This window comes from Schistocerca americana, chromosome 3 (assembly GCF_021461395.2).
Source record: "Schistocerca americana isolate TAMUIC-IGC-003095 chromosome 3, iqSchAmer2.1, whole genome shotgun sequence".
NCBI classification, from domain to species: domain Eukaryota; kingdom Metazoa; phylum Arthropoda; class Insecta; order Orthoptera; family Acrididae; genus Schistocerca; species Schistocerca americana.
In genome coordinates this window covers 815,885,167-815,902,452 of record NC_060121.1, presented here as the reverse complement: position 1 = coordinate 815,902,452, position 17,286 = coordinate 815,885,167, and the positions used below count along the sequence as shown (strand labels likewise).

Genomic DNA, 17,286 nt, shown 5'->3' with positions numbered 1-17,286 from the left:
AAAAGTGTCTGCTGTTGTTTTTTCTGAAGTTGGTCTCAATCTCCTCCATTTCCTGCTTCATCTTCTGTCTTCTGGTCCATCTTGTTGTTCGGGCCACTTCCTTTCTTGTTCCTACGAAAGCTTCTCATTTTTCCGGGTCCTTCATGCTGCTCCAGTCTCTTCAGGCTTTCCTGTGAGTCTCTACTGCTTCCTCACACTCTTTGGTCCACCACCAGTGCTTCCGTTTCTTTTCTTCCTTTCCCCATAGTTCAGCCTGTTTTGCCATATTTCACTTCATGTCATCCCATTCATTGAATGATTCAGTTCCTTCCTCATATCTGGATTGATTCTCTCTTAATTTGTCTCTGTATGCCTTTATGTTTTCTGTTCTTCTATTCGTCTGTGGCAGTCTGCCCCTGTTTGGAATCCAAAGGCACTTCACTTCTGTAATACAGTGATCCGATTCTATTCTTGTGTTCTTCCTAACCTTTGTGTTCCTTTGTGTTCATGATCTCTTTAGTGTTTGTCCAGCTGATTGCCATGTGGTCAATTTGGAATTCCCCAAGGCGGGTACACGGGTTTGCCCATGTCTTTTTCTTACGACACAGTTCAGTTAGTCTTTCTCCATTTTTGTTTGTCAGCTGGTGTGCAGGGTACTCGCCCACTACTCCTTTATGTTGCTTCTCTTTTCCAATCTCTGCATTATAATCTTCCTTTACATGTCTATATGGTATGTTTTTCAGTGTATCATCTAGCTCCTCCAAGAAACTGTCTGCCACTTTCTTGTCTTTCGTGTTCTTGTCATTTGTAGGTGCATGTCCATTTATTATTGTATACTTTTTGTTCCCTGCTTGAATTGTCAGTGTTTATATCCTTTCTGACCTGCTCTTCATTTCAGTTATGCCAGCTTATCATCTCTTGTCTACTATGAACCCCATACCAATGCATCTAGGTGCATGTCTTTCCGTTCCCACTCTAACTCCTGATTTCCCTTTCAGTATTATGAAGCCTTCTGACTCCACTGTATCTTCGTCATTGTATCTTGTTTCTTGCATCACTAATAATCCAATGCTTCTCTCTTTCATATCATCTATTACGTGTTTAGGTTTACCAGTCTCAGTCATTGTCTGTACACTTATGGTTCCAAGTCTGAAAGTCTTTTTAGTTTCAATCTTCTTTGAGGTTCTTGGGAGCTTTGCCTCTTCCCTCATGCACTTTTTTGGCAGCTCCCCCAGAATCCAAATGCCTGCTTGCATCGACCTTGGTCAACGGGGGATTGTCTCCCTGGGGTAATATTGGTTCCATAGTGCGATCCAAGCAATGAGCTATTTATTATTATTATTATTATTATTATTATTATTATTGTTATTATTATTTCTTTCTTGTCTCAGATGTTATGTCTGGTTAAAAATGGAAGGTGACTTCCTTTTAACTGTACGGTATATGTTACATTGCATTTAGGAACTTTCGGGTAATTGAACAAGTGTCAATAATTACAGATTTCTGTAGTTGTATATATAAGTTTGGATGTAGCTGTATTGCATTGATGTACTGGTGGATATTGTGTGGTAAGACTCCTGTAGTTGATAGTATAATTGGTATAATGTCAACTTTATCCTGATGCCATGTGTCCTTGACTTCCTCAGCCAGTTGGATGTATTTTTCAGTTTTTTCTCCTGTTTTCTTCTGTGTATTTGTTGTATTGGGTATAGATATTTCGATTAGTTGTGTTAATTTCTTCTTTTTATCGGTGAGTATGATGTCAGGTTTGTTATGTGGTGTTGTTTTATCTGTTATAATGGTTCTGTTCCAGTGTAATTTGTATTCATCATTCTCCAGTACATTTTGTGGTGCATACTTGTATGTGGGAACGTGTTGTTTTATAAGTTTATGTTGTAAGACAAGCTGTTGATGTATTATTTTTGCTACATTGTCATGTCTTCTGGGGTATTCTGTATTTGCTAGTATTGTACATCCGCTTGTGATGTGATCTACTGTTTCTATTTGTTGTTTGCAAAGTCTGCATTTATCTGTTTGGTATTGGGATCTTTAATAATATGCTTGCTGTAATATCTGGTGTTTATTGTTTGGTCCTGTATTGCAATCATGAATCCTTCTGTCTCACTGTATATATTGCCTTTTCTTAGCCATGTGTTGGATGCGTCTTGATCGATGTGTGGCTGTGTTAGATGATACGGGTGCTTGCCATGTAGTGTTTTCTTTTTCCAATTTATTTTCTTCGTGTCTGTTGATGTTATGTGATCTAAGGGGTTGTAGAAGTGGTTATGAAATTGCAATGGTGTAGCCGATGTATTTATATGAATGATTGCTTTGTGTATTTTGCTAGTTTCTGCTCGTTCTATAAAGAATTTTCTTAAATTGTCTACCTGTCCATAATGCAGGTTTTTTATGTCGATAAATCCCCTTCCTCCTTCCTTTCTGCTTAATGTGAATCTTTCTGTTGCTGAATGTATGTGATGTATTCTATATTTGTGGCATTGTGATCGTGTAAGTGTATTGAGCGCTTCTAGGTCTGTTTTACTCCATTTCACTTCTCCAGATGAGTAGGTCAATATTGGTATAGCATAAGTATTTATAGCTTTTGTCTTATTATTATTATTATTATTATTATTATTATTATTATTATTATATAGCTTTTGTCTTATTATTATTATTATGAGGCAGCTTGTGTCCGTCCAGTTATACGACTGAAGTTGTTAGCCCCAGAAGATGTGTTCAGGCCGCCCCAGACATGGGGACGTAGATGCCTTTGGTAGCCGCCCCTAAAATGGAGTACAGCCACTATCTGATATTTTTCAGTGGTTCTTCCACTCTCTCTGCTGTTGGGAAGTGATATTCCTCTTCCACCTCCAAGACCGTTGGCCGGGCTTCGCCTGTAACCTTAGGTAGGAGCCCTAAATGGATGCTACCATCCGGAGCCAGATGGACCCAGGTTTTTTTACGAGGTTGTTACTCCTCCCCTTCCTCCTTCCCCATGACTTGCGAGAGGGGCCCCGGGCTTGGGATCGGCAGTGGTGGAGTTTCCATCTCACCCTCTCTGTACGCAGAAGACTTCTGCATTTCGTACTGCTCCACCGGTACTGGTGTTGCTGAGTGGCGCCTACAGGGAGCCATCCACAAGGCAGTCATGGGCTCTAGTCCATGGCTTCCAGTTTTCGGCCTCTAAGTCGTGTGTCATGCACTTCTGTTGGCATCGTACCGTTCATCGGAACCAGAACTTTACCTTCATGATGATCCACTCACTGTAGTGGAGACATATTGAGTCTTAGGACTGGTTTTTGGCGCCTGATTGACTTGGCTACCTCACCTTCGTTAGCTTAAGTGGAAGTGCTGTCAGCACCTCAATGCCCTCCACTGCCTGAGCAACACCAATTGGGGTGCAGGCCACTCTTGTACAGAGTCTTTGTTCAATCCTGCCTTGGCTATGGGAGTCTGGTTTATGGTTCGGTGGCACCCTCAGCGTTGCGTGGTTGCCTAGCGACGGGAGCTTTTAGAATGAGTCTGGTGACCAGTGTCCTGGTGGAGGCCAGAGTCATTCCATTGCAGATCCAATGTGCACAACTGCTCGCCAGTTACGTTGCACACATTCATAGTTCTCCTGAGCATCCGAATTATCGTCTCCTTTTTCCACCCACGGCAGTTCATCTCCCGCATCAGCAGCTTGGGTCAGGACTAACAATTGTGGTTCATGTGCGATCCCTTCTGTCTGAACTGGAGTCCTTCCCTTTCCCTCCTACTATCCAGGTCTATCCGCTTACACCTCCATGGTGTACACCTAGGCCGCCGATTCGTCTGGACCTTTCGCGTGACCCTAAGGACTCAGTTACTCGTGCCCCTCTCCCCTGTCACTTCCTCTCGATTCTTGACATGTTCCGGGGCTCTGAAGTGCTTTACACCAATGGCTCGATGGCTGATGGTCATGTTGGTTTCACCTACATCCACAGAGGTCATTTTGAACAGCTTTCCTTGCCAAATGGCTACAGTGTATTCACTGCAGAGCTGGGGGCCATCTCTCGTGCACTTCAGTATATCTGTTCAAGACCCGGGGAATCATTTATTCTGTGTACTGACTGCTTGGGCACCCTACAAGCTATCGCCCAGTGCTAACCTTGCCATCCTTTGGTAGCGTCCATCCATGAGTCCATCTATGCCCTGGACCGGTCCCGTCGTTCAGTGGTGTTTGTATGGACCCCAGGACATGTCGGCATCCCAGGCAATGAACTTGCCCACAGGTTGGCCAAACAGGCAATGCAGAAACCGCTTCTGGAGATGGGCATCTCTGAACCTGACCTGCATTCTGACTTATGCCATAGGGTTTTTCGGCTTTGGGATATGGAATGGCGTAACAGTACATACAACAAACTGCGTGACAGTAAGGAGACTACGAATGTGTGGAAGACTTCCATGCAGGCCTCTCGCAGGGAAGCAGTTGTCCTCTCCTGTCTCCGCATTGGCCACACTTGGGTGACCCACAGTTACCTCCTCCACTGTGAAGACCCGCCTGAGTGTCAGTGCGTTGCCCGATTGACAGTGGCCCACATTGTGGCACACTCTCCCACTTTGACTGCCCAACAACAAAATGAGTTACTGGACTCATTGCTGCTAATTTTATCTGACAACGCTTCATCGGCTGATTTAGTTTTATTCGTGAGGGTGGGTTTTATCATTTGATTTAAGTTTTAGTGCATGTCCTTTGTCCCTCTGTGTCCTCCATCCTAGTCCTTCTAGGGTGGAGGTTTTAATGTGTTGCAGAGTGGCTGCCTTCTCCTTTTTTATTCTCATGGTTAGCCAGCCTTGGTAATCTGCTTTGTGGTTTTAATCTCTTCATCTTATTTCTTGCGTTTCTGTGGTTTTCTTGTCCCCTTTTCTCCATTTATGTGTATGTTGCCCTTCATCATTCTTATAAGTTTTCCTTTCATTCCGTTTTGAGTTGTCAGTCTTGTTTGTTTTATTCTGTGGCATTGTTTTATTCGGAACAAGGGACTGATGACCTCGTAGTTTGGTCCCTTCCCCCCTCTTTTAATCCAACCAACCAACCAAAGAAGCTGTGATGCCACGTTGCGAGTCATGCTTGGAGAGTTGTCGGTAGAGCACTTGCCTCCGCAAGGCAGAAGTCCCATGTTAGAGTCTGTACTGGTTGTTACCTATCTCGTTTCTTGATAACTGAATGATGTGGAATCTTACGCGGTATATTGTGGTAGGACCACATTCGCACCACGTGTTTGTAATTGATAATAATACGAGTAGTTCCAGCACAATTTCAGCAAGGCTTATTTATTGGTAGCTGCTGAAAGATTACACACTGCAGATCTCGTTTGTCTAGGGGTTTTCGAAGTTTTGTCTGCAAAATCATTACTCTAACAAGCATGGTCTGGGTTTTCTTCTTGTTTGAAATAAACACTACCGGATTCGAATTACTTTCGGCTAAAAATAATATTTATTCGTACTTTTTGTTTAGTCACTACAATATTTTCACTACGAACATTGATACCCTAAAAATGCATTATACTGTACTGGTCACTTAAACACGTCCATCTCCCTCCAATACCGACAAAGAAGTGGCGTGCAAGCCAACATGTGCCCGGAAGTTGCAGACATTCCTGCATTCCAGATTCTTTGGTCTTCTGACCTTCATACACTCCAAAGACACATATAAATAAATACATATAAATATACAACATTTATCATCTCAAACAAATCCATTATTTATCATAAAAGAAAATATTCATAAATAAATAAATTAAACACATTGTATGGCAACATAATGAAGTTACCTTAACTCTCTACTGTGGGCATCGTACTTTTCGCATGAGATAAAGTTTATCTATGACAGTTAATTACATTACAATAGCCCACCAGGACTTACAAGTGTACCTTGGTCCACTTGTCAGTCCGATACAGAAATTGCATCATTGTCTTGGCTTGTATACAACTTTTTATCACAACTGTAGTAAACTGTTTATTCTTTCATCAACCCTTGACTTCCTCCTTTGTCACACAACATAGATTACATACATACATACATACATATGTCAATTTGTAGCCCAGAAATTTACTATAAAATAATACTAAAGTTAAAACCTTTTCTCATATTAGAACAAACATAGTACTAACTCCTATATCATCAGTGAGTTTGCAAAAGTATTTCAATTCAACAACACTATTCTCTCATGAGCCTTGTAAATTATGTGATATCAAAAGTAAGAGGCAAAATAAGCCAACAAAGTATCTTTATAGGGTTATAAACAGAGCTGAATAAAAACAGTTATGGTGAGCATGATGTAAAACAAAAGCACACTTGCATATACAAGAAAATATATTCTATTAACTATACAATTTTTTTACGCATTATGGTCTATTTAAGTGAATGAACAAGATTTCAAAATTTATGAGATTTGCTATTCTCAAACTGTGAGGGTGGGTGACATGTCTTGTCTCCTAGCATCATCAGTAAAATAAAATCCCTTATTTATCAAGTTTACACATTTTGCAATTCATTAAATACTGTAAAATTACTTTAAAAAAAACACATAGGAATCATGAAATCTAATCTTATAATAGAATTATGTGACAATCAGTCTAGATACAACATCGTTTCGCATGACATGAGATGTGTTACATGGCATAGTATGGTGACTGCATATTTTTTTTTTTTTTTTTTTTTTTTTCTTTTCCAGTAAAATTCTTTCCAGATAAAGGCATGTTTGTAGGCTCAGTTTGCTCTTTTCTCAATATACGGCTTCAAAGAAACAACATTCCTAAGACCAAACAGCTTTCTCGACTTTGGATATACTAATCGGTACGCATTTGGATGGGGGTTCTCAATAATCTCAAATGGCCCAATGTAAATGTCAAAGAACTTCTTGAGTTCTGCTGTTAGTAACTTTGATCGTTCGTGGGATTTCACTAAGACATGGTCACCTACTCTGAATGTGGTAGCCTTTATTTTCCTATTATGTCTGTTTTTCCTAGCTTCACCTAGTTTCTTCATGGTTTTCTTTACAATCTCTTCACGTTCTTTCATTGATATTAAGCTACATTGCGGAAAGTCTATTAATTCAGAAATAAGATTTGCTGGTCTGAGGTGAAACATAATTTCATATGGTGAAAACCCAGTAGAGCTATGCTGCAAGCTGTTCATGATATCCTCGAAGTTGTTTACATGGTCGGACCAACTAGGGTGTTTGTGACTACAATACGTCCTACAAAGTCTCCCTATTTCTCTCATGTACCTTTCTGCTGGGTTTGAAGATGGGTTGTACACGGATATCAAGATATGTTTTGTGTTAGTTTTTTCCATGAATGCTTTCCAGTTTTTTGAAACAAATTGTGAACCATTATCCGATAATGTAGCTTTAGGTTTCCCTACACTCTTGAAGTAATCTCTCTCAATTTTTGCAATGATCTCTTTACTTGTAGCTTTTCGCACAGAATAAAGTTTAATTAGTTTGGAAAATACATCAACCATGACGAATATAAAACAATGGCCACCTTTGCTTTTAGGTAAAGGTCCATAAAAGTCTACAGCAACTAAATCTAATGGCTTATCTGGAATGATGTTCTGCATTTCTCCCTGACATGTTCTGTTGCTTACTTTTACTCTTTGAAATTTGTCACATGTTGATATTTCGTTCCTCACCTTCTTTACCATGTTATAAAAGTAGATATTTTCTTGTAACTTTTTTACACATTTCTGTATTCCACAGTGACCATAACTCTCATGGGTGTACTTTATTAATTTGTCTGCCTCACACTCTGGCCAACATAGCTTCCAATTGTCAGAGTCCACATCTGTTCTTCTAAAGAGTGTTCCCTTAAAGACCTTATAGTACTTGTCAAGTTTATCATACCCTCTTTTGCCTAAACAGTCCTTAACCAATTTCCAATTAGGATCGTTATTCTGTCCCCTCCTGATGTTATTGCAAAGTGTCTTTATGAGCTTTTCATCTTGGATTCCCTTCATGTATCTTATTTTAAATTCCTTTTCTTCCTCTTGATCAAACATTTCCTGATCTCCTCCTACTGGTAACCTGGATAAAGCATCAGCTACTACATTTTCTGATCCCTTAATATACACAATTTTGTAGTCAAACTGTTGCATGAACATTGCCCACCTGGTTAATCTACTGTGATATAGTCTACACTCCTGCAAGTAACTTAAAGCTTTGTGGTCTGAATAGACTTTTATCTTGTGTCCTAACAGGTATGTTTTAAATTTTGTAAACGCCCAGTGTACTGCGAGTAATTCTTTTTCTGTGACAGTGTACGTTCTCTCATGTTTAAGTAACATTCTGCTGGCAAATGCAATTGTACAATGAAGATTTTTTTCATTCACAATTTTCTCCTGAAATAGTTCTGCTCCTAGTCCATAATCACTACTGTCAGTGTGAAGACAAAATGGCAAACTAAAATCTGGTCTGTGTAAAAGACTGTTCTTACAAAGTTCATTCTTAATTTTATCAAATGCTTTCTGGCACTCTTCAGACCAATTCCATGGACTATTTTTTCTAAGTAAGTTGCTTAAACATGTTACATTAAGGCATTGTCCATTTACATATTTTCGATAGAATCCACAGAGTCCGTAGAAAGACTTTAATTGTTTCCGGTTTCTAGGAGATGGAAAGTTTACGATAGATTTTATTTTCTCAGGATCTGCACTTATCCCTTCCGTAGTAATGACATGACCTAAAAATTTGAGTTCTGACACACCAAATTTACACTTTTCCAGTTTTAATGTCATACCACCTCTTCTGAGTTTCTCACACACATTTTTCAATAACTTCAAATAATCCTCCCAACTTTGATTTGAAACTAATATATCGTCTACATAAATTGTTAATTCTGACACAACTTCTTTGCCAAGTACATAGTCTAGTGCCCTTATAAATTCGGCGACTGCTGAGTTTAATCCGAAAGGCACTACACAATACTGGTAACATCTCCCATTGTATAAGAAAGCAGTGTACTTTCTAGAACTAATTGCAAGAGGTACTTGATGAAAACCTGAAGTTAGGTCAAGGCTTGACATAATTTGGATATTTTTAAATTTATATAACAACTCATCGATGTTCTCTGGGTGGTCAGTTTCTCTGTATAAACATTTGTTTAACTGTCTGGAATCTAGTACTAATCTGACTTGTCCATTAGGTTTATTTACAGTGACTAAGGGATTATTATAAGGGCTTATACTCCTCTCAATGATTTCACACACTTCCATCTTTTGCAATTCTTTCTCCACTGCTACCCTTTTCGAGATTGGAATACTGTATGGTTTTGTAAAGAAAGGTTCATGTGGCTTCAACTGTAAAGTACATTGGTATCCAATTACTTTACCTGGTATATTGCTAAATACATCACTATATTCCCACAAAAATAATTTCAAATCTTGTTTTTGGTTCTCAGTTAGTTCTCTAGCTTCGGCTACTTTTTCATTTACCAACTTTTCAAACTCTATCTCATCTGTATCAAAATCTGTGACATGGCTTTCAATGTACTTACCTTCTTTTGCAACTTCAATACTGTTCACAGTCTTACTTATACAAAACAAATTTGATTGAAGAAGTTTCGTAGTGATGACTTCACCACTTGGTAGAGTCATCATTAATTTCTGCCCTGCCCAATCAAATGCTGCACTTACTTTTGTTATCCAAGACATGCCTAGGATAAAATCCTCTGTGAGATCAGGGATGACAAGACACCCATGTGACCATGATACTCCTTCAATTTCAAAAGTAATAAAAGCCTGACTCCTTATTGATTTACTGTGCTTCCCGGTAGCACCTCTTATTTTAATTCCTACCACAGGTAACTCGACATAATCCTTATTAGTTTTCAGTTTTTTACTTAATGATTTTGATATCCCAGATACTTGACTTCCTGTGTCCACTAAACACTTTCCCCTATCTGCACATCAATAAACGGACTGCTTACATCAAAGTCAAATTTTTTGTTAATATTCTCATGTAATAAGTCATCTTCAATTTCACTGAATCCATATCCCTTTCCAGTATCCTTACCTGTATCATTACTACCAGAGTTATATGCTGTTATTACCCTAATTGCATTTTCTTTGGCCTGATTACTATTTCTGAATATTTCATTAATCCAACTGCATTCATTTGTGCTATTGTGTGTCTCTCCTTTATATTTCTCTCTTAACATCTGTGCAATGTGATACTTAATTCTATGCCACCAGTCTGGATACAAAGTTTCACATATATCAAGTGTTACCGTTCTGAAATTTTCATCATCCTTAATGGCACTACTGTTAACCCATAAGTTAAACAAAAATTGCTCACTATCTGACATTTCATCATCTAGTCCCCTAATGCTGTTAAGATTACCTGCTGTCAATTCCTTCTCATTTTTCTTCCATGTATCAAGAGCAAATAACTCATTGGCTGAAATTCTGGCATCCTTATCATTCAAATTGTCAACTGCATTCATGTGTACCTCGCTAATTTCATTACTATCCTCTTTTATATTAGTAATCCCTAAAGCTTCCAACTCCTCACTTACACCAATAAAACATCTATCTTCACTACTATCCTCAATCTCCTTTTCTTCCCAATCAACATCACAAAAATCATCATCTTTATCCTCTGCACTCTTACCTTCAGTATGCAGATATACATTTAAATCATCCTTACTAGGTGCTCTTTTCATTCCTAGCCCACCAGACTCTTCCATAAGTTCTCTAATTCCCAATACACTTTGATCATTTGAACAACTATTTTCCAGCAAGGTGCTCCTCTCAGCCCACTCATAGAATGAATCTAAGTTTAGTTCTTCACAGTTTTCTAAGCAATCAGTGTCTTTGAATAACTTACCTTTTGTTTCTGGTTTATTTGTATGACATATATTATTTGTAACAGATACTACATTAATGGGATAACACGCCTCTTTAAAATAATTACTCATAATGTCACAGGTATCTTTCTGTTTAGTTAGACGGTTTGGGTTGGCCCTTTCCATTTGTGTATAAGTAGCTCCTACCTTGCGGACCGCCAATGGAGCCCTATTCAGTTTTTTAACTCTTGTTCAGTTCTCCCCATACCATTATGACTATTCCACTCCTTTGGTTTATTTCCAAAGTGCCTGTTACCAAATTGATTATGACTATTTCCATATTGACCCTTGTAATGGTAATTGTGTCCTTGTGATCCCTTGAAGTTGTGCTGGTGATTTCTCTGATGAGAATCACTACTTCCAAAACTGTGTGGTTCCTTTTTATCATGTGTGTTTCCCCAATTTGTATGCCCTGTCTTTTGAAAATGGTTTTGACTATGGTGTGGTGGTTTACCTGTTTTCTCAATAATTCTGTCTAGTTTGTCAACATATTTCAAAAACTGATCTATTGTGTCATCTGGACCATAAGCCAACTCCCACTGTAGTTCACATGGTAGCCTCCTTTTGAGTGCATCAATTTGAGTGAGTTCATCAAAAGGTTTGCTTAGATGAGTGAGTTTCCTTAACTGATTTCTGCAAAATTGCTTCATGCTACCAAATTCATGTTTATAAACAGGTCCATTCAAGAATTCGCTTTTTATTCTTGCCTGTTCTGTCTCTGACCAGAATTTACTTAAGAACCTCTCCTCGAACTCTGCAAAAGACATTCCCTCTGTACAATAATGATTAGTCCATGACAATGCTTCACCTTCTAGAAATCTTTTCACAAATTTAATTTTCAAATTATCATTCATATTTGGAAAAAAGTTATCCTTGCAATGCTGCAGGAAATCTACCGGATGCATACTGCTCTCATCTGAAAAGTTTTTTACTGGAATATTGTACCACAAAGTGCCAATATTGTTCGGCAAACTATTGGTGACCACATTGCTACTAACACTTTCAAGTTTCTTAGTGATGTCATTAATACTACTTTCTAAACTCTTGACTTCATTTTTGTTTATCTGATTATTTACATCTATTTTTTCAGTAATAATTCCTATCTTTTGTTCAAATTTGCTTTCTACTTTAACAATTTTATCGTCTAAAAGAGAAATACGCTCAGATACTGTTTCTTCTACATGTTTGATATCTGAATGCACAACTTTAAACGCATTATGGATTTTCTCTCTACCTGTACTAACTTCAGTTTTCAGGTTTTTTACTTTTGCATCTACATTTTTAACTTTTCTCCCGACATAATTGACCTTACCCGTGATCTTAACCATATTACGACTCAAACTGGAAATTTTTGCTTCTACTTTTTGAAAGTGATCGTCATTTTTCTTTTCATATTCTTTGAATTGTTTTTCAAATTTATCACTCATGAGCTTAAGAGTCTGGTCTAACTGAGCAGCGTTGTTTTGCTCCATTTGATCCAAACGAATCTCATTAGCATCGAGTCTGTCTTTAATATTTCCTAACCACTGTCCATTTTGTCTGTTAGTGTCATCAATTGCCTTAAATTTTCCCTCCATATAATTCATTATTTTTGATAGCATGTCTTTAACTTCATTCTGTCTTTCCGTACGAGTTTCAACTTTGTCTACAAGATTCGGACTATTACTGTTGCATTCAGTTTCGTATGATAAATTTACATCTGTACTAGCGTTGGCGACACCGTCGTCAATACCTTCCTCTTTTACAATAGTCATCTTTTTACACAGGAATAAACAAAACCCAACAAATTTATCTTTTCTAAAGGATACTAAACTATCTTACTCACAGTTTACTGGTTTTCTTATCTTATAACGTCTTCTTTGTTGATTGGTGCGTGATGGAATTCACAACACTGAAACACTACACTTTATGAATATTGCTTTTTTTTTTTTTTTTTTTTTTTTTTTTTTTTTTTCCACAACACTTAACACTTTTTTTCTTCTTTCTTGACTTATTGCGCCGTTATTCTTGCTCCAGTAACTGCATTCCGATGTCTTGAAGGTACCAGCATACGATTTCCTTTGTCTTGAAGGTATCAGCATACGACTTCCTCGAACATTTTCATCCCGGATGTACGAATTCTGTCGTTTTCTTCGCAATCTCGGTGGTAGTTTATTTCGGTAACATTTTCAATAATCCCGGACGACGCCACCATATTGTACTGGTTGTTACCTATCTCGTTTCTTGATAACTGAATGATGTGGAATCTTACGCGGTATATTGTGGTAGGACCACATTCGCACCACGTGTTTGTAATTGATAATAATACGAGTAGTTCCAGCACAATTTCAGCAAGGCTTATTTATTGGTAGCTGCTGAAAGATTACACACTGCAGATCTCGTTTGTCTAGGGGTTTTCGAAGTTTTGTCTGCAAAATCATTACTCTAACAAGCATGGTCTGGGTTTTCTTCTTGTTTGAAATAAACACTACCGGATTCGAATTACTTTCGGCTAAAAATAATATTTATTCGTACTTTTGTTTAGTCACTACAATATTTTCACTACGAACATTGATACCCTAAAAATGCATTATACTGTACTGGTCACTTAAATAAATACATATAAATATACAACATTTATCATCTCAAACAAATCCATTATTTATCATAAAAGAAAATATTCATAAATAAATAAATTAAACACATTGTATGGCAACATAATGAAGTTACCTTAACTCTCTACTGTGGGCATCGTACTTTTCGCATGAGATAAAGTTTATCTATGACAGTTAATTACATTACAAGTCCCAGTCTGACACACAGTTTTAATCTGCCAGGAAGTTTCAAAATTTCTCCTCCTGCCAATGCACACGCAGACATCATAGCTGTTTAAGCACATTTTCAGGAGATAAAAATTTAATATGGGTTGTGTATTTATTGCTGTTTAAGCAGTAGGAGATGCTCAATCATTATTCATCGGTATACTTTGCTGCTCACTGCAAATACTTTGAGTTTCCAGATCTTGCTGTCAGCTAAGTGGCTATTGAATGTCTTTGAACTTTTTCAAATTGATTAATAATAGTCCGCATAATTTCTATGTGAGGGCTTATCATCCCCTCCCATTACTTTAATCATCAATATTTCCATTAACCTAACTTTACAGACTGAAAAAGTGTTCCGATCTGTAGCAGTGTGGGAGTGTTAACAACTTCTTCTTTCCAGAATCAGGTTTTCACTCTGTAGTGGAGTGTGCACTGATATGAAACTTCCTGGTGGATTAAAACTGTGTGCCGGACCGAGACTCGAACTCGGGACCTTTGCCTTTTGCGGGCAAGTGCTCTACCAACTGAGCTACCCAAGCACGACTCCCGCCCCATCCTCACAGCTTTACTTCTGCCAGTACCTCGTCTCCTGCCTTCCAAACTTTACAGAAGTTCTCCTGTGAACCTTGCAGAACTAGCACTCCTGAAAGAAAGGATATTGCTGAGGCATGTCTTAGCCACAGCCTGGGGGATGTTTCCAGAATCAGATTTTCACTCTGCAGTAGAGTGAGGAGGGGGCGTGTGTCATGCTTGGGTAGCTCAGTTGGTAGAGCACTTGCCCGCGAAAGGCAAAGGTCCCGAGTTAGAGTCTCGGTCCGGCACACAGTTTTAATCTGCCATAGTGTCCAATGGGCACAATGTTTCGGCGATCAGGGATGTCGCCATCGTCAGGTGTGCCTAAGAACTGATTGAAGGAGTAAATGTAATCTGATTCCCTGGGTGTTCCACAAAATATTTCACTCGTGTATACAGCAGATAAAATTATCCAGTACTTTCGGGTCATCCTTCTCCTTTGATAACTCTTCAGGAAGAGTCCTACTCTGTTCAGATATCAGGGCATGAGGAGTTAAAGAGGAATGAAGTAGCTGACATTGTTACCATGGTGATCTGTCAAGCAGGACTGTGGCAAAGTGGAATCACCTCACTTTTTAGAAAAAATGCTATTATTCAATAGGAAAGTGTTCTGGGAAGTAAAAAAAGGGGGAGGAAGCATCATATGGAATGATTGGCCCTGACGAACATTCTACCAATGACTCTGAGCAAATGAAGTCACGCTAACTAGATTGAGAATAGGGCTTCTTCCCCTGTGGTGTGACTACCTTCTACCACTAGCTTATGTGGACGTGGGTGCTAAAGTTTCAGTATGCCACACTTCAGCAAACTGCATTTTGTGTATAAGGGTGTCCATAGATATGGTGAGTCACTGCTTTTTTAACTAACAGTTGTTGGAGTCAAGTGTTTTTAAATTCTGTGCAATGTGAAGAGACCTTCCTAAACTGATTGGAATGAGATTTTAATGTATCACAAGAGTTGTTGGGACACCCTATTTTTGTTAGTGATTAGTCTGTTGCATGTTTTGCTTTCGAGGTGTCATTTGTTCCCTATTCTCCTTCTTAAAGAATTAATTTTAGTCAAAAACTATTAAGTGTTGTTCATGCAGTGCATGAATTTACTTGAAATGTCTGTTGAGAAATTAGCACACTCTGCTGTTTCCTTATTTTAGTATAACATAAGCATCAAAATTTGTAATGTTCTTTTATTCCATTCTTACCTGTATGACGATTATACTGCATTGTAGAAACATAGTTCTACAATCCCATGGTCGGAAAATCCTGTTTTGAAGTTAAAATCAAACAGTGGAAAATCCAGGATGTAAAGTAACAGTGTAATGTAAAAGGTACTTGCTATACTCAGTATGCTGAGTCGCAGAAAAAACACCAAAAAGACTGTCACACAATTAGCTTTCAGCCAACAAGGATTTTGTCAAAATTAGATAACATACACACATGCACACCCCATGCAAACACAACTCGCACACCCATGACCACAGTCTCTGACAGCTGGAGCAGTAGGGCATTATGAGAGAGGCAACCGAGTGGGGGTAAGGAGGAGGCTGGGTCGGGGAGGAGTAGGGATAGCAGAGTTGGGTTAGGGGATGGTAAAGTGCTACTTGGAGTGTGCAGGGACAGGGTGGAGAATAGGGCAGCTAGATGCAGTCAGGAGATTAGATGGAGGGCAGGAGAGAGAGGAGGGACTTAAAAAGTAGAAAAGTAAAAAGACAGAATGTGTTGGTGGAATAGAGGGCTGTGTAGTGCTGGAATGGGAACAGGGAAGAGGCTAGATGGGTAAGGACAATCACTAGCAAAGGATGTGACCAGGAGGGTTATGGGAATGTAGGATACATACAGGGATAGTTCCCACCTGTGCAATTCAGAAAAGCTGGTGTTGGTGGGAAGGATAGAGATTGCACAGGCTGTAAAGCAGTCATTGAAATGAAGGACATCGTGTTGGGCAGCATGCTCAGCAACAAGATGGTCCAGTTGCTTCTTGGCCACAGTTTTTTGGTGGCCATTCATGCAGACTTACAGCTTGTTGGTTGTCATCCCCACGTAGAATGCTACACAGTGGTTGCAGCTTAACTTGTAGATCTCTGGACTGGTTTCACAGGTAGCTCTGCCTTTGATGGTATAGGTGATGTTTGTGACAGGACTGGAGTAGGTGGTGATGGGTGGATGTATGGGGCAAGTCTTGCATCTAGGTCTTTTACAGGGATATGAGCAATGAGGCAAAGATTTGGGTGCAGGGTTGTGTAGAGATGGACAAGGATATTGTGTACCTTTAGTGGAAAGTGGAATACCACTGTGGAAGGTATTTTAAACTGCAAGGACAAGGATTACCTGGCCGAAGGATTCTGCCAGCTGTCACATTCATCCACCTACAAACCCTGCCACTGTGACACCATTCCAGAAATCCATTGGCATCTCCAGTCTCTACTGAAATCCTTAGGCCCACCCCAGAACCTCTCCCCAGAGTCCAACTCTCTCCTCACTGCTACCATCACCCCCCTCCCCCCCCTCCCCCCGGTCTGCATGCTTCCTGAAGTCCATAAAGCCAAACATCCAGGCCGATTACTTTGCTGCCACTGAGAAAATCTCTGCTCTCGTACACCAACACCTGCAGCCAATTACCCGCAACCTGTTCTCCTATATAAAAGAAATCAACCATTTTCTTCACCGACTCTCCATAGTTCCTGCCCTTTACTATACAGTGTAGATGCCACCTCCGTTTACACTAACATCCCTAATGCCCATGGCCTTACCACTATTGAACACTACCTTACCCAGCACCGACAGATTCCAAACCAACCACCTCCTTCCTATTTGCCCTGACCAACTATATCCTCACCTCCATTACGTCTGCTTTGAAGGCATTACCTACAAACAAATCCGGGGTACCTATGGACACCTGCATGGCACCATCCTGTGCCAACCTATTTATGGACCATCGATATGAATCCTTCCTAAACACCCAGAATCCCAAGCCCTTCATCTGGTTCAGATTCATTGATGACACCTTCATGATCTGGATCGAGGGTGAGGACACTCTATCCACATTCTATCAGAACCTTGACACAGTC

At 39.3% G+C, this 17,286-nt stretch overlaps 1 protein-coding gene and 1 non-coding gene across 4 annotated transcripts in view; one reads left to right on the top strand and one right to left on the bottom strand.

Moving 5' to 3' along the window:
- LOC124605606 (brahma-associated protein of 60 kDa) overlaps positions 1-17,286 on the top strand; it is a 60,247-nt gene that overhangs the window by 17,154 nt on the left and 25,807 nt on the right. The window lies entirely within an intron of this gene.
- Trnal-caa lies at positions 14,115-14,189 on the bottom strand. Its single transcript has one exon. It is a non-coding gene; the product is annotated as a tRNA-Leu (tRNA).